Genomic DNA, 19,113 nt, shown 5'->3' with positions numbered 1-19,113 from the left:
GCAGATGTGACAAAGGTTATGAGATTATTGTGCGGCAGCAGAGGGTCACAATTTATTTATTTTTACTCTATGAGGAACAAGGCAATATACCCACCAGTTATGAATAGGATTTCATAGGAGTATGACCAAAATATAAAATAGGTTAAACAACTAAAATATAGTGTAGTAAACATAATTATTAAGGTAGTGCGTTAACTGAAAACCAAGTTAACTGAAAGCCAAAAAACAATTTATTTATTTTTTAAATCTAACAGTTTTTAATAAAATTATATGATTAAAAATGTGTATTTTTATATTTTATGACGATTCTCAGGCACTCAGTGGGACTATTCATTATTTGCAAAACCAACTAAAAGGAGGCAATTTGAGAAACTGTATAAATATGTAAAGAAATATAAAACACAGTAACAGCTCTAATGCGATATAGCTTTTTATTATTGCACAGATATGCTTGATGCAAGTAATGCATTGCGGCTTATTATTTTCATTACGATACTCCTTTTAAAAAATAAACAAATACAAAAAAAAAAGAAGAGGGAAAATAATTGCTCTGACTGCATTTGATTTAACATGCAGTGAGAGTTTGTTTGGTGATCTTCGATTTTGTCTCCAGTCACTGGCAGGTGTTATTCAAATTAAAGTGTTATGAAACCCAAAAATGTTCTCTTTCATGGTTTAGATAGAGCATGTCATTTTAAACAACTTCCTACTTCTTTTATAGATTTTTTTTCATTTTCTTGGAAACGTTTGTTGAAAAGGAGGGACATAACCTCAGGAGCTGGCCCATTTCTGGAGCCCTATATGGCAGCAGTTTTACAAGAATGTTATCCATTTGCAAGACCACTAGGGGGCAGAAGTATTTCCTACCATGCAGTGCTCGAGACACCTACCTAGGTATCTCTTGAACAAAGAATATCATGGGAACAAAGCAAATTTGATGAAAGAAGTCAATTGGAAACCTTTTAAAAATCGTATGCTCTGTCTGAATCACAAAAGAAAGTTTTGTTTCACATCCCTTAAAAGTTTATTGGGATCTGCTTTCCATATGTTGAACAAGTAGTTTAAACTTAAAGGGACACTGAACCCAATTTTTTTCTTTCATCATTCAGATAGAGCATGCAATTTTAAGCAACATTCTAATTTACTCCTATTATCAAATTTTCTTCATTCTCTTGGTATCTTTATTTGAAATGCAAGAATGTAAGTTTACATGCCGGCTCATTTTTGTGAGCAACCTGGGCTATTCTTGCTGATTGGTGGATAAATTCATCTACCAATAAAAAAGTGCTGTCCAGAGTCCTGAAACAAACAAAAAAAAAAGCTTAGATGCCTTCTTTTTAAATAAAGAAAGCAAGCGAACAAAGAAAAATTGATAATAGGAGTAAATTACAAAGTTGCCTAAAATTGCATGCTCTATCTGAATCAAAAAAGAAAAAATTTGGGTTTGGTGTCCCTTTAAGCAGCATACACAAAAAAAAAAAAAAAAACACACCATGGCACTCGTTCAGCTCCCCAACACCAGATACAGACTAACCCTCTCACTTTGAAATGTCTGGACAAAGAATTTTAGGATATTAAATTAAAAAAAGAGAATTGCCATAAATGGTAAATAAATACTCCAAAAAATACCAGAAAAGCAGATATATATACCATGTATTGTAAATAATGTTATGTATGTTAATTAGATATAAGGCAGATAATAGTTTTAAATAGTAACTATTTATATTTTCTTATTACAGTACTATAGTACAAGGCCAGTGCTGGAGACTGCAATCATCTGATATCTAGTTTTAAATATTCAGCAGTCTTAACATAATGCTTTATAATAGACACAAAAAATAAAAACGGTAAAATCGGAACAGGTGGACATTCAGCTTTATTCACTTACCGCCCAGCATCCAGTACATTTCTCAAAACCAATCAATACACCTTGAAAGAGCCACTACATGGGTAGGGCTCCAAGAATAATTCCATCATAACAAGGTATTTGTGGAGCTAGAAATTCAGTTTTAGGCCATTTGTGTCAGGAAGACTTTGCATGTTTTTTTGCATCAGCATGTTTATTATATTGTGTTATATGAGTTTGCCTTTTTTTCAAAACATTTTCCAGGACCTAGTCATAATGAAAGAGAAATCAACACTGGGTATTGTCAGCTCATTTTAAGCAGAGCTGTGTACATGTGCTTGAAAAAAATATATATATATAAAAAATGTGGGGGATGAGACACAGGTATTTCATAAACCAAACAGGGTGGCATAATGGAATGATGCAAAAAAATCTTTTTTATTGAATTGTTTCCCCCTATTTCACTTTGTAACCCCTTCCACTCCATAAAAAAAAGTATATATACATTAAAGCCATTTCCCACTTTATTGTTTTTAAATAGACATGAAACCCAATTTATTTTCTTTCATGGTTCAAATAGAGTTTTCTGTTATCATATTTGTTTAATTCTCTTGGTATCCTATGTTAAAGGAGCAGCAACACAATGGAGAGCTAGCTGAAGACATCTGGTGAGCCAATGGCAAAAGGCATAAAAAGGTAGCTCTGAGCCTAGATATGTATCTTCTTCAACCAAGGATATTGAGAACAAAGCAAATTACATATAAGTCAATTGAGAAGTTGTTTAAACTTAAATGCTGAACGATAAGTTTAATTTTGACTTTCAAGTACCGTTAAATTATAGAAAATATGTATATTTAATGAGGGTAAGTCAAAATATACAATCTTAAGTGGCTAAAAGTGTTTTGTTCAAATCTTTAACCCTTAATGATAGCCAAAATACCCTGTATGCCGGACATCTTCTAGGGCGGTTGGCGAGATCTGCTCTATTTCTGCAGGCCTCAGGCAGTGAGGAATGCACAAATAGCACAGTCTCACCATTATCAGCGAGTCTCACGTTCCTACAGCCCTGGAAGCACGGCTGACGTACAGGGTATAGATCACCGTTGTTAAGGTTAACTAGATTTGATTTTTTTAATATATGTCCTTTTCAGTGAGCTAAATATACATACTTCAGTTAGCTGTGCCTAAGTTTTAAATTAAAATTTTCAACAACAAAACAAAAAATGTTAATCTGAGGTCTAAGCAAAAGCATCTTTTTCCACCTAAAAATCAGAAATAAAAGGACCTTATGGTTCTGTTTTTTTACATGACAAATTATTATTACAACATTTTTTTTACAGAGATTATTTAAATGTATATATGCTTGTATTGGTCATCAACTTAGAATGATATGTTAGAAGGAAATCCACAAATCAAAATCTAAAATGTTACCACCAAAAAACTGATCCCATACACCTCTACCATGATACCTCATTTGTGGACTACATTCGTAAATAAATATTCAAGATAGATGATCTTGACTAGGTTAGTACTTTTATTAACACAATTATCTTTCGCTTGAGATTTGATTTACTATTAAAAAGGGTGGGGGGGGGGGAAGGAAACTAAAGAGCACACGTAATAACTATTTCTATGACCAATTAAAAAAGGCACACATCATTCCACTTTGGAGAGAACGATGGGTCTCAGTCTTCTATGTGTAGTCCAGTACATGTTTTCTAGTGCAGTGTTTCTCAACTCCAGTCCTCAGGACCCTTAACAGGCAAGATTTTCATAACTGCAGCACAGGTGAAATAATCAGCTTATCAATATTCATGGTTATTAACCTGCTCTCACCCATCAGCTGATTATTTTATCTGTGCTCTAGTTCGTTGAACATGAAAATCTAGCCTGTTTGGGGCCCCGATTACTGAAATTGAGTAACACTGCTCTAGAGGACAAGTAGTGTCATTTCTATGAGGCAAAAAGGAAAAGGAATGCCACCCATCCACTTATACTTGAATGGGTTAAGTGACAAATAACCAGAGTATTGTCTTGATGTTGACATCACACTCATGCTCTTGTTGTGTTTAATGAGTTGTTCAAATATAACTGTGTAATATAATAGATATAATCTGCAGTACTTTTTTCACTTTTGGCCTAAAGTGAACCCACTCATGAAAATATGACGATATGAAAGAAGCTGGTGTTCAGAAATGAGCATTTAGCTTATATAAAACAGGTAGAACAAGCAAACTGCCACGGATGTCCAATATGCTATCATTGTGTTAACTTCAACAAACAATCAGAAAACACAATAATTAAACAAAATCATACACCTTCATAAGAACTGAGCTATTAAAATCTGTGCTTAAATTAGAAATTGTTATCACCAAGAAGAAAACCCTGCAGAGGAAGACTTAAAGGGACACTGAACCCAAATTTTTTCTTTCATAATTCAGATAGAGCATGAAATTTTAAGCAACTTTTTAATTTACTCCTATTATCAAATTTTCTTCATTCTCTTGGTATCTTTATTTGAAATGCAAGAAAGTAAGTTAAGATGCCGGCCCATTTTTGGTGAACAACCTGGGTTGTTCTTGCCGATTGGTGGATAAATTCATCCACCAATAAAAAAGTGCTGTCCAGAGTACTGAACCAAAAAAAAAAAAAAAAAAAAAACCTTTTCAAATAAAAATATCAAGAGAACGAAGAAAAATTTATAATAGGAGTAAATAAGAAAGTTGCTTAAAATTGCATGCTCTATCTGGGTTCAGTGTCCCTTTAACTATACTACATTATACTTAAAATAATAATATTCCCTCAAAAGGACTCAAATACAGCAATACAAATTATTCCAAATATATAAAAGATTATGCTGAGTGTACATCTCTAAAAACATACTATAAATATGGATGGGAGTATGAATTCTGAGATTCCTTTTAGAATATTTTAAAATGATAGCTATTGTTTCAGGGGAGTAGTTTACTAATATTAATTTAAGAGCAATTGGTGACATATCTTAGCATTTATTGCTTTGCAATGGAATCATCTACTTTGTAAAAGGGGTTGTTCTTATCAAAGCTTACAGTCAATGGTACAGATGCTTGTCATACATTTAAATTCAATGTTATCACAATTCAAGACAACAATGTTTTAAATGGACACTGTCAAAACAAAACTTTCATAATTTAGAGAATGCAGTTTAAAAAAAAAAAAACAAAAAAAAACTTTCCAATTAACTTCCATTATCAAAATGTGATAAGTCTTTGTGCACTCTTTCTGAGGCATCAGCTGACCAAGAATTCACATTGTATACATATATAACTAATTTGCTGATGATTGTCACATAGGAAAGAGGGCATTAAAGCAAATTTTAAAGTTTAAAAAAAAAACATTCAAAGTGCTTTTTCATTGTCCTTTTATTATGCATTTATTGACTATAATTTAACTGGATTTCATGGTCCTTTAACAACTAGATGCCATTTTGTGCACTTAGTATTTAGTACAAAGAAGCTAACTAGTTAGTAAGTTAGTACATTTTGATCAATGTGGTCCAATTGTTTAGCAAAATACCTGCAAAGATTGAACCCCAATTAATTTATAAACATACTCTTCAGGAGTATATATTTGAAAGTCATCAATTGATAACAAACCTTTTAAGAGTGACATTACATTTTTTAACCTAAATACTTTGTTAATGAAACAATTTCTTCTGGTTTCTTTAGTCTTTATTGTAAAACTATGTTAAGGGAGTGTCATCTCTGTTTATCATTAGCTTTTATGAGCAACAGAAAAAAAACAGAATTTATGCTTACCTGATAAATTACTTTCTCCAACGGTGTGTCCGGTCCACGGCGTCATCCTTACTTGTGGGATATTCTCTTCCCCAACAGGAAATGGCAAAGAGTCCCAGCAAAGCTGGTCACATGATCCCTCCTAGGCTCCGCCCACCCCAGTCATTCGACCGACGGACAGGAGGAAATATATATAGGAGAAACTATATGATACCGTGGTGACTGTAGTTAGAGAAAATAATTCATCAGACCTGATTAAAAAACCAGGGCGGGCCGTGGACCGGACACACCGTTGGAGAAAGTAATTTATCAGGTAAGCATAAATTCTGTTTTCTCCAACATTGGTGTCTCCGGTCCACGGCGTCATCCTTACTTGTGGGAACCAATACCAAAGCTTTAGGACACGGATGAAGGGAGGGAGCAAATCAGGTCACCTAAATGGAAGGCACCACGGCTTGCAAAACCTTTCTCCCAAAAATAGCCTCCGAAGAAGCAAAATTATCAAATTTGTAAAATTTGGCAAAAGTGTGCAGTGAAGACCAAGTCGCTGCCTTACATATCTGGTCAACAGAAGCCTCGTTCTTGAAGGCCCATGTGGAAGCCACAGCCCTAGTGGAGTGAGCTGTGATTCTTTCAGGAGGCTGCCGTCCGGCAGTCTCATAAGCCAATCGGATAATGCTTTTAAGCCAAAAGGAAAGAGAGGTAGAAGTCGCTTTTTGACCTCTCCTTTTACCAGAATAAACAACAAACAAGGAAGATGTTTGTCTGAAATCTTTAGTAGCCTCTAAATAGAATTTTAGAGCACGGACTACGTCCAAATTGTGTAACAAACGTTCCTTCTTTGAAACTGGATTCGGACACAAAGAAGGTACAACTATCTCCTGGTTAATATTTTTGTTGGAAACAACTTTCGGAAGAAAACCAGGCTTAGTACGCATGGAACACCAGATAGGGCGGAGAACACTGCAGAGCAGATAACTCTGAAACTCTTCTAGCAGAAGAAATTGCAACCAAAAACAAAACTTTCCAAGATAATAACTTAATATCTACGGAATGTAAGGGTTCAAACGGAACCCCTTGAAGAACTGAAAGAACTAGATTTAGACTCCAGGGAGGAGTCAAAGGTCTGTAAACAGGCTTGATCCTAACCAGAGCCTGAACAAATGCTTGAACATCTGGCACAGCTGCCAGTCTTTTGTGAAGTAAAACAGATAAAGCAGAGATCTGTCCCTTCAGAGAACTTGCAGATAATCCTTTCTCCAAACCTTCTTGTAGAAAGGATAGAATCTTAGGAATTTTTATCTTGTTCCATGGGAATCCTTTAGATTCACACCAACAGATATATTTTTTCCATATTTTATGGTAAATTTTTCTAGTTACAGGCTTTCTAGCCTAAATCAGAGTATCTATTACAGAATCTGAAAACCCACGCTTTGATAAAATCAAGCGTTCAATCTCCAAGCCGTCAGTTGGAGGGAAACCAGATTCGGATGTTCGAATGGACCCTGAACAAGAAGGTCCTGTCTCAAAGGTAGCTTCCATGGTGGAGCCGATGACATATTCACCAGGTCTGCATACCAAGTCCTGCGTGGCCACGCAGGAGCTATCAAGATCACTGAGGCCCTCTCCTGATTGATCCTGGCTAGCAGCCTGGGGATGAGAGGAAACGGTGGGAATACATAAGCTAGGTTGAAGGTCCAAGGTGCTACTAGTGCATCTACTAGGGTCGCCTTGGGATCCCTGGATCTGGACCCGTAGCAAGGAACCTTGAAGTTCTGACGAGACGCCATCAGATCCATGTCTGGAATGCCCCATAATTGAGTTATTTGGGCAAAGATTTCCGGATGGAGTTCCCACTCCCCCGGATGGAATGTCTGACGACTCAGAAAATCCGCTTCCCAATTTTCCACTCCTGGGATGTGGATCGCAGACAAGTGGCAGGAGTGATCCTCCGCCCATTGAATTATCTTGGTCACTTCTTTCATCGCCAGGGAAGTCCTTGTTCCCCCCTGATGATTGATATATGCAACGGTCGTCATGTTGTCTGACTGAAACCTTATGAATTTGGCCTTTGCTAGTTGAGGCCAAGCTCTGAGAGCATTGAATATCGCTCTCAGTTCCAGAATGTTTATCGGGAGAAGAGACTCTCCCGAGACCATAGACCCTGAGCTTTCAGGGATTCCCAGACCGCGCCCCAGCCCACTAGGCTGGCGTCGGTCGTGACAATGACCCACTCTGGTCTGCGGAAGCTCATTCCCTGTGACAGATTGTCCAGGGTCAGCCACCAACGGAGTGAATCTCTGGTCTTTTGATCTACTTGAATCGTCGGAGACAAGTCTGTATAATCCCCATTCCACTGTCTGAGCATGCACAGTTGTAATGGTCTTAAATGAATTCGTGCAAAAGGAACTATGTCCATTGTTGCAACCATCAATCCTATTACTTCCATGCACTGCGCTATGGAAGGACGAGGAACAGAATGAAGTACTTGACAAGAGCTTAGAAGTTTTGATTTTCTGACCTCTGTCAGAAAAATCCTCATTTCTAAGGAATCTATTATTGTTCCCAAGAAGGGAACTCTTGTTGACGGGGACAGAGAACTTTTTTCTTTGTTCACCTTCCATCCGTGAGATCTGAGAAAGGCTAGGACGATGTCCGTATGAGCCTTTGCTTTTGACAGGGACGACGCTTGAATCAGGATGTCGTCCAAGTAAGGTACTACTGCAATGCCCCTTGGTCTTAGAACCGCTAGAAGGGACCCTAGTACCTTTGTGAAAATCCTTGGAGCAGTGGCTAATCCAAATGGAAGTGCCACAAACTGGTAATGCTTGTCCAGAAAAGCGAACCTTAGGAACTGATGATGTTCCTTGTGGATAGGAATATGTAGGTACGCCTCCTTTAAATCCACGGTAGTCATAAATTGATTTTCCTGGATAGTAGGTAGGATCGTTCGAATAGTTTCCATTTTGAACGATGGTACCCTGAGAAATTTGTTTAGGATCTTTAGATCCAAAATTGGTCTGAATGTTCCCTCTTTTTTGGGAACTATGAACAGATTGGAATAAAATCCCATTCCTTGTTCTCTTATTGGAACTGGATGTATCACTCCCATCTTTAACAGGTCTTCTACACAATGTAAGAATGCCTGTCTCTTTATTTGGTTTGAAGATAATTGAGACCTGTGGAACCTTCCCCTTGGGGGTAGTTCCTTGAATTCCAGGAGATAACCTTGAGAAACTATTTCTAGCGCCCAAGGATCCTGAACATCTCTTGCCCAAGCCTGAGCAAAGAGAGAAAGTCTGCCCCCCACTAGATCCGGTCCCGGATCGGGGGCTATCCCTTAATGCTGTTTTGGTAGCAGTGGTAGGCTTCTTGGCCTGCTTACCCTTGTTCCAGCCTTGCATTGGTTTCCAGGCTGGTTTGGGTTGTGAAGTATTACCCTCTTGCTTAGAGGATACAGAATTAGAGACTGGTCCGTTTCTGCGAAAGGGACGAAAATTAGGCTTATTATTAGCCTTAAGACCTATCCTGTGGGAGGGCGTGGCCCTTTCCCCCAGTGATGTCTGAAATAATCTCTTTCAAATCAGGTCCAAATAATGTTTTACCTTTGAAAGGAATGTTAAGCAATTTTGTCTTGGAAGACACATCCGCTGACTAAGACTTTAGCCAAAGCACTCTGCGCGCCACGACAGCAAACCCTGAATTTTTCGCCGCTAATCTAGCTAATTGCAAAGCGGCATCTAAAACAAAAGAGTTAGCCAATTTAAGTGCTTGAACTCTGTCCATAACCTCCTCATACGAAGATTCTTTACTGAGCGATTTTTCTAGTTCCTCGAACCAGAAACACGCTGCCGTAGTGACAGGAACAATGCATGAAATTGGTTGTAGAAGGTAACCTTGCTGTACAAAAATCTTTTTAAGCAAACCCTCTAATTTCTTATCCATAGGATCTTTGAAAGCACAACTATCTTCGATAGGAATAGTAGTGCGTTTGTTTAGAGTAGAAACCGCCCCCTCGACCTTGGGGACTGTCTGCCATAAGTCCTTTCTGGGGTCGACTATAGGAAATAATTTCTTAAATATAGGGGGGGGGAACAAAAGGTATGCCGGGCCTTTCCCACTCTTTATTTACTATGTCCGCCACCCGCTTGGGTATAGGAAAAGCGTCGGGGGGCACCGGAACCTCTAGGAACTTGTCCATCTTACATAATTTCTCTGGAATGACCAAATTGTCACAATCATCCAGAGTAGATAACACCTCCTTAAGCAGTGCGCGGAGATGTTCTAATTTAAATTTAAATGTCACAACATCAGGTTCAGCTTGATGAGAAATTTTTCCTGAATCTGAAATTTCTCCATCAGACAAAACCTCCCTCATGGCCCCTTGAGATTGGTGTGAGGGTATGTCAGAACAGTTATCATCAGCGTCCTCTTGCTCTTCAGTGTTTAAAACAGAGCAATCGCGCTTTCTCTGATAAGTAGGCATTTTGGATAAAAGATTTGCTATGGAGTTATCCATTACAGCCGTTAATTGTTGCATGGTAATAAGTATTGGCGCACTAGATGTACTAGGGGCCTCCTGTGTGGGCATAACTGGTGTAGACACAGTAGGGGATGATGTAGTATCATGTTTACTCCCCTCATTTGAGGAATCATCTTGGGCAATATCATTATCTGTTGCATTACTGTCCTTACTTTGTTTGGACACTATGGCACAATTATTACATAAATTTAAATGGGGAGACACATTGGCTTTCATACATATAGAACATAGCTTATCTGATGGTACAGACATGTTAAACAGGCTTAAACTTGTCAACAAAGCACAAAAAACGTTTTAAAATAAAACCGTTACTGTCACTTTAAATTTCAAACTGAAAACACTTTATTACTGAATATGTGAAAAAGTATGAAGGAATTGTTCAAAATTCACCAAAATTTCACCACAGTGTCTTAAATCATTAAAAGTATTGCACACCAAATTTCAGAGCTTTAACCCTTAAATTAACGGAACCGGAGCCGTTTTTACATTTAACCCCTATACAGTCCCAGAATGAGGCTCTGTCTATAACTAGAAAGGCCCCCATCTGAAAAAGGTGTCCAACACAGTGCCTGCCGTTTTTCTAAACATTCCCCAAGATTATAATACCAATAATTAGTTAGAATCTGCATAATATGCCTAGTAAAGCAATTGTTTTAGCCCAGAAAAATGTCTACCAGTTTTTAAGCCCTTTTTGAAGCCCTTTATTCTTTTATGTTTAACTAAGAAAATGGCTTACCGGTCCCCATGAGGGGAAATGACAGCCTTCCAGCATTACATGGTCTTGTTAGAAATATGGCTAGTCATACCTTAAGCAGAAAAGACTGCTAACTGTTTCCCCCAACTGAAGTTACTTCATCTCAACAGTCCTGTGTGGAAACAGCAATCGATTTTAGTTACTGTGCTAAAATCTTCCTCTTACAAACAGAAATCTTCATCCTTTTCTGTTTCAGAGTAAATAGTACATACCAGCACTATTTTAAAATAACAAACACTTGATAGAAGAATAAAACTACATTTAAACACCAAAAAACTCTTAACCATCTCCGTGGAGATGTTGCCTGTGCAACGGCAAAGAGAATGACTGGGGTGGGCGGAGCCTAGGAGGGATCATGTGACCAGCTTTGCTGGGACTCTTTGCCATTTCCTGTTGGGGAAGAGAATATCCCACAAGTAAGGATGACCCTGTGGACCGGACACACCAATGTTGGAGAAAAAGTAAAGGCAAAGAGGTTGTTAGACTTGCTGAAGACAGTAGGAAACAATGAAATTTGAAAATTCCAGCACTCTGGAGAAAATGCACATCACCTTATGGCCACTGCCAAAAGGCCCCAATCAAATAGTAGAAAAGGCAAATAGGCGACAGCATGATTAATTTATTTCAATGTTACATAGACAAGCAAACGGGCAACGTTTTCGGGAGACAATCCCTTAGACATACCAAACAAACATGTTACAATGACTTATATACACTTGTACCACTAGGTGACGAAATAGAGCAATTAACTCCTCCTTTACATAAACAACAGTTTAACTATTTTACAATCTTTATATATAAGAACACATGTCTCTAGTGGTGTGTTACCTATCTTATATTAATAAATCTCATCATATAGCCCAAAGGCAGAGAGAAAGAAATATAAACATTCCTAAGTATCAAACAAATGCCAAATGGCCTAGTACAATTATTTACAAAAAAAACAGATCCCAACTTTGTTCAAACCCTTAGGTTCAAGGGTTCCTAATTCCTATCACCTCCTCTACAAGGCTTCTCAATATGGTCTATAATTTGAAAACGAAGCTGATTGTGTGGTCAGCCTTACGAAAATAGTTAGCAAGCGGGGGCGTTCACATTTTTAGTATGAATATTACTTTTATATTCAATTATGTGGTCTTTGGGACTTATTGTCAACTCGCCAATGTAAACCCCCCCACAAGGACATTTAACCATATAAACAATGAATGTAGTCAAACATGTAAAAAAAGCCTTTTATATAGCATTTTTTTTCCTATTTGTGGATGGTAAAACATTGATCCTTTTGTCATGTTGCTACAACATTAACATCCCAGGCAAGGGTAACAACCTTGATTTTTAGTGGTTTTAATCTTAATCCTAAACCTGATTTAATAGTGGTCCCTACATCAGCCTTCACAAGTTTTTCTTGGATGTTCATACCCTTCTTATAGGCGGGGATATGATTATTTTTTTTAAACTCTTGTATGGTGGGATTACAACTGGATAATACATTCCAAGGTTTTCTAATTATACGCTGAATTTCTCCTTTGGGCATTATACTCTGAAACAAATATCAATCTTGAATCTTTACTACCATTATTTTTTTTCTCCAATTTTGTTAGGTTTTAATAAATTGGATCTAGGGATAGATTTAACCAAATCCATTTTACTTCTAGTCATGGTTTCAGGGTACCCTCGTTCTATAAATCTTTCTCCCATTTCTTTAAGTCTTTTATCAACCATACTCTCATCAGAGACAATCTTGCGAACCCGCAGGAGTTGACTGTGGGGAAGAGATTTAATCTGGGGGGGGGGGGGGCCGAGCACTATCATACCTCAGCAAGCTGTTACAATCTGTTTTTTTCTTAAATAGATCCTTTTTAAACCAATTACCCACTTTTAGTACAGAGTGTACTGACTCAACACCACTTGTGTAAGTGATCGACATATATAGGCTTACAACATCTTGACTAAATAGAATGAACGTATTAGTAGGAAACTCCAGGGAATCCAGTTTTCTCAGAAAGTCCCCAGTGTCTCTAATGAATGAAGCCTATATACGTTGATCACTCACACAAGTGGTATTGAGTCAGTACACTCTGTACTAAAATCTGAAACACAATACAATGTTGCACAAATTGATTTCTTCCTACAGTGGCTTACTATTATACTGTATAGTAATTATTTTTTGTTCCAGGATGATTATTTTCTCCAACTTCAAGGTACCGCCATGGGTTCTGTCGCCCCAAATTACGCGAATATTTTTATGAATTAATATGAGGAGAGATTCATTTTCTCCAATGAAATGTTTATTCGATATGGCGCCACCTGATTGCGATATATCAATGACATTTTTGGAGTGTGGCTGGGCGACGTTGGAACCCTGGAAAAATTTGTAAATGAATTGAATATAGCTACTAATCACAGATTCAAATTGACCTGGAGTGAAGAATACCTAGATTTTCTAGATGTGAGGATTATCAAAGTGGGTAATTAGTTTAAAACTGATCTATTTAAGAAAAAACAGACTATAACAGCTTGCGGAGGTATGATAGTGCTCACCCCCCTTCTCTGATTAACTCTCTCCCCCACATGCAACTCCTGCGGGTTCGCAAGATTGTCTCTGATGAGAGTATGGTTGATAAAAGACTTAAAGGGACACTGAACACAATTTTTTTTATTTCATGATTCAGAGAGAGCATGCGATTTTAAGCAACTTTCTAATTTACTCCTATTATCAATTTTTCTTCATTCTCTTGCTATCTTTATTTGAAAAGCAAGAATGTAAGTTTAGAAGCCGGCCATTTTTGGATTACAATCTGGGTTGGCCTTGCTGATTGGACAGCACCAATAAACAACTGTTGTCCATGTTCTGAACCAAAAATTATCTGGGTCCTTAGCTTAGATGCCTTCTTTTTCAAATAAAAAAAAGCAAGAGAACGAAGAAAAATTGATAATAGGAGTAAATTAGAATGTTGCTTTAAATTGCATGCTCTACCTAAATCATGAAATAAAAAATTTATAGGGCGGGGGTACCCTGAAACCATGATTAGAAGTGAAATGGAATTGGTTAAATCTATCCCCAGATCCAATTTATTAAAACCTAATAAAATTGGAGAAAAAAAATAAAAATAAAAAGGGAGGTAGTAAAGATTCAAGATTGATATTTTTTTCAGAGTATAATGCCTAAAGTAGAGAAATCCAGCGTATAATTAGAAACATTGGAATGTATTATCCAGTTGTAATCCCACCATACAAGAGTTTCAAAAAAATCCTATGCCCGCCTATAAGAAGGGTATGAACATCCAAGGGGGAAAAAAAAAAAAAAAAACTTGTGAAGGCTGATGTAAGGACCAATATTAAAGGGACATGGAACCCACGTTTTTTTCTTTTACGATTCAGATAGAGCATGCAATTTTAAGCAACTTTTTAATTTACTCCTATTATTAATTTTTCTTCGTTCTCTTGCTATCTTTATTTGAACATCATAAATGCATAGCAGCCAGCCCATTTTAGATTCAGCACCATGGATAGCGTGTGATTATTGGAGGCTGACATTTACCCACCAATAAACAAGCAAAACCCAGGTTCTCAACCAAAAATGGGTCGGCTCATATGCATCACATTCCTGCTTTTTAAATAAACATAGCAAGAGAACGAAGAAAAAGTAATAAGAGTAAATTAGAAAGTTGCTTAAAACTGCATGCTCTATCTGAATCAAAGAAAAAAATTTGCATTTAGTGTCCCTTTAAGTCAGGTTTGAAATTTATAACCACTAAAAATCAAGGTTGTTATCCTTGCCTGGGATGTTCATGTTGTAGCAAAAGACAAAAGGATCAGTGTTTACCATCCACACAGAGGAAAGAAATACAACATAAAAACAAAATGTATGTTTACCTGATAAATTTATTTATTTCTTGACACGGTGAGTCCACGGATCATCATTAATTACTGTCGGGAATATTACTCCTGGCCAGCAGGAGGAGGCAAAGAGCACCACAGCAAAGTTGTATCACTCCCTTCCCACAAACCCTAGCCATTCGACCGAAGGAAAAGGAGAGAAAGGAAATAACACAAAGTGCAGAGGTGCCAAAAGATTAGATAAAGAACTGTCTGCAAAAGACAGGGATGGCCGTGGACTCACCGTGTCAATAAATAAATAAATGTATCAGGTAAAACAAATTTTGTTTTCTTTCTTAAGACACGGTGAGTCCACGGATCATCATCAATAACTGTTGGGAATCAATACCCAAGCTAGAGTACACAGATGATAAGGGAGGGCCAAGACAAGTAACCTAAACAGAAGGCACCACTGCTTGAAGAACCTGTCTCCCAAAAGAAGCCTCAGCCGAAGCAAAAGTATCAAATTTATAAAATTTAGAAAAAGTATGCAGGACGACACCATGTTGCAGCCTTGCAAATCTGTTCCACAAAAGCTTCATTTTTGAATGCCCAAGAAGAAGAAACAGCCTGCACTGCGATTCTCTCAGGAGGCTGCTGTCCAGCAGTTTCATAGGCCAAATAAATTATACTCTTCAGCCAAAGCGAAAGAAGTAGCCGTAGCTTTCTGACCCTTGCGTTTCCCAGAGAAACAGATAAACAAAGCAGAAGACTGGCGAAAGTCCTTAGTCGCCTGCAAGTAGAATTTCAGCGCAGGCACAACATCTAGGTTGTGCAGCAAACGCTCATTATGAGGAGGAGGATTAGGACACAAAGAAGGAACAACAATTTCCTGATTAATATTTGTCCGAAACAACTTTAAGAAGGAAACCTAACTTAGTATGCAGAATCACCTTATCAGAATGAAAGACAAGGGGAATCACACTGCAACGCCGAGAGTTCCGAGACTCTCCTAGCAGAAGAAATGGCAACAAGAAACAAAAGCTTCCAAGATAACATCTTAATATCTAAGGAATGCATAGGCTCAAACAGAACCTGCTGTAAAACTTTAAGAACAAGGTTAAGACTCCATGGAGGAGTAACAGATTTAAACACAGGCCTGATTCTGATGAAGGCCTGACAAAAAGATTGCACGTCTGGCACATCCGCCAGACGCTTATGCAACAAAATAGACAACGCAGAAATCTGACCTTTCAGAGTACTTGCTGACAAACCCTTCTCCAGACCCTCCTGGAGAAAGGACAAAATACTAGGAATCCTGACTCTACTCCAAGAGTAACCTCTGGATTCACACCAATAAAAGATATTTACACCATATCTCATGGTAAATCCTTCTAGACACAGGCTTGCGAGCCTAGATCAAGGTCTCAACAACCGACTCGGAAAACCCATGCTTAGCTAAAATTAAGCGTTCAATCTCCAAGCAGTCAGCTTCAGAGAAACAAGATTTGTATGAAGGAAGGGGCCCTGAAGTAGAAGGTCCTTCCTCAGAGGTAGTCTCCAAGGTGGAAGAGATTACATTTCCACTAGGTCTGCATACCAGATTCTGTGAGGCCACATCGGTGCTATGAGAATCACCAATGCCCTCTCTCCTGTATGATTCGAGCAATAACTCGTGGAAGGAGAGTGAACGGGGGAATCAGGTATGCTAGACTGAAATTCCAAGGGACCGCCAGAGCGTCTATCAGGACAGCCTGTGGATCCCTACCCAGCTCCGGCCACCCTCAATTGATGGTCAAGCTGGAACACCACCTCCGGATGGAGTTCCCACTCTCCGGGATCTGTCTGCTCCGAAAATCCACTTGCCAACTGTCCACTCCTGGTATGTGGATCGCAGATAGACAGCAGTTGTGGGTCCCTGCCCACTGAATAATCCGAGCCACCTCTGTCATGGCCAAGGAGAGTTCTTCCCAGGTGGTTGATGTACGCCACCGATGTTATGTTGTCCGACTCAAACCTGATAAACCGGGCTGAAGCTAAGGCCAGTAGAGCACTGAAGATCGCTCTCAGCTCTAGGATGTTTATGGGGAGATCTGACTACTCCCGAGTCCATAGACCCTGAGCCTTCAACAAGCCCCAGACTACTCCCCAGCCCAGCAGGCTGGCATCCATGGTCACTACCACCCATGAAGGTCTGCGAAAGCAAGTGCCCTGGGAGAGGTGATCCTGAGACAACCACTACAGAAGAGAGTCTCTTGTCGCCTGATCCAGATCTATTCGAGGAGACAGATCCGCATAGACCCCGTTCCATTGTCTTAGCATGCATAACTGCAGAGCTCTGAGATAGAGCTGAGTGAATGGAATGATGTCCATGGAAGCAACCATCAGACCAAACACCTCCATACATTGAGCAACTGACGGCCGAGACAGACTGAAGGGCAAGGCAATAGTAGAAAATCTTTTTATTTTCTGACTTCCATCAGAAAAATCTTCATCGATAGGGAATCTATTATGGTCCCCAAGAACACTACCATTGGAGACCCTGGTGAACATACATCTTCTTTAGCAAGTTTACCAACTTCTTCCATAAGGCTCTGCGAGCTAGTACAGCAAAGCCAGACATTTTTGCTCCCAACTTAATGACTTGTAAGGAAGCATCCATGATAAAGTAATTGGCTAACTTAAGAGCCTTAATCCTGTCCTGGATCTCCTCAAGAGGAGTATCTGTCTGAATAGAATCAGACAACACATCAAACCAGTAGGCTGCCGCACTGGTGACAGTTTCACTATAAGAAAAATTATACATGGCACTTACCTGAATGTCAGTCTGTCCGGCAGCAGGACAGCTCACCTGGTTTGAGACGGTACCGTTCCTCACATGGACCTGTGGAAAAGGAAAGAACTGAGTAAGTTAACTCAGGCTTTCTGATTAGGGCAGCAAAACTGTTTGAGAAAGCACAGTGAGGATTGTACCTCACAAGTTCCCAATTGCTTAAAAGCCACCACTGCCCTACTGAAGGAACTTATGTGGGCTACAGTTAGACCCCAGGAAAGATCAGAGCAAACCTACTCTGCTTTAAAATAATAAATTCTTGATTGAAGAAAACTTCTTATCAGACACCGAATACTTGCAAAATCTAAAAAACGGAGCAGAGAACAATCCCCAGGTAACCCTCTACACCTCAGCAGCTTTGTCCTCTAGCCCAACGATCCGGCTCTCACTCCGGACCTGTGATATCTGTCGACTGAGCAATTATCTGTATAGCAGAGCAGCCAATACCATCTGCGTCACTACTCCAGAACTCACAGCTGAAGTGAAAACGAAAAGGGCGCCAGAACTGTAAGAGAAACACCCCTCTCTAATCTGGGGCGGCCATAGAGCTACGTTTCAGAGGAAAATGTAATATTAAAAAAGTATATAAAAACAATACCATATACTCATAGTCCTTGCCCGGGTCTAAACCGGAGCTTAGGACACAAGCTGAGCCACCAATAAAATGAAACCTAACATTTCCCCATCGTCCACAGTGCCTGCTAACTGCCCATATGATTAACCCTCCAAATGGTCAATGATAAAAACGTCCCCTTTTTTACAGCATCCAGCTCCTGAAGTGCCAGATTTTCCTTTCACCGCAGGCAAAGAGAATGGACTGGGGTTTGTGGGAAGGGAAGTGATACTTAAAGGGACACTGAACCCAATTTTTTTCTTTCCTGATTCACATAGAGCATGCAATTTTAAGCAACTTTCTAATTTACTCCTATTATCAAGTTTTCTTCGTTCTCTATCTTTATTTGAAAAAGGCATCTAAGCTAAGGAGCCAGCAATTTTTGGGTTCAGAACCATAGACAGCACTTGTTTATTGATGCTGTCCAATCAGCAAGGACAACCCAGGTTGTTCACCAAAAATGGTCCGGCATCTAAACTGACATTCTTGCTTTTCAAATAAACATACCAAGAGAATGAAGAACATTTGATAAAAGGAGTAAATTAGAAAGTTGCTTAAAATTGCATGCTCTATCTGAATCACAAAAGAAAAAATGTGAGTTCAGTGTCCCTTTAACAGCTTTGCTGTGGTGCAGTTTGCCTCCTCCTGCTGGCTTGGAGTGATATTCCAAACAGTAAATGATGATGATCCGTGGACTCACTGTGTCTTAAGAAAGAAAGTTTTTTTTTTACATTTTTGACTACATTCATTGCTTATATGGTTAAATGTCCTTGTGGAGGGGGGGTTACATTGGCGAGTAGACAAGAAGTGCCAAAGACTGCATTATTGAACATAAGTAATATTTGTACTAAAAATGTGAAAGCCCCTCTTGCTAACCATTTTCTTAAAGCTGGCCACACAGTCAGCTTCATATTCAAATTATAGACTAT

The 19,113-nt window shown here is 38.8% G+C and overlaps 1 protein-coding gene across 5 annotated transcripts in view; it reads right to left on the bottom strand.

Moving 5' to 3' along the window:
• The window catches only part of BCLAF1 (BCL2 associated transcription factor 1), a 157,570-nt gene that overhangs the window by 83,970 nt on the left and 54,487 nt on the right, over window positions 1–19,113 (bottom strand). The gene's annotated exons all lie outside the window — the stretch shown is intronic.

The sequence above is a fragment of the Bombina bombina genome, chromosome 4 (genome assembly GCF_027579735.1).
Source record: "Bombina bombina isolate aBomBom1 chromosome 4, aBomBom1.pri, whole genome shotgun sequence".
In the NCBI taxonomy this organism is placed as follows: domain Eukaryota; kingdom Metazoa; phylum Chordata; class Amphibia; order Anura; family Bombinatoridae; genus Bombina; species Bombina bombina.
The sequence above is the reverse complement of the archived record's forward strand: the minus strand, read 5'-3'. Positions and strand labels throughout refer to the sequence as shown.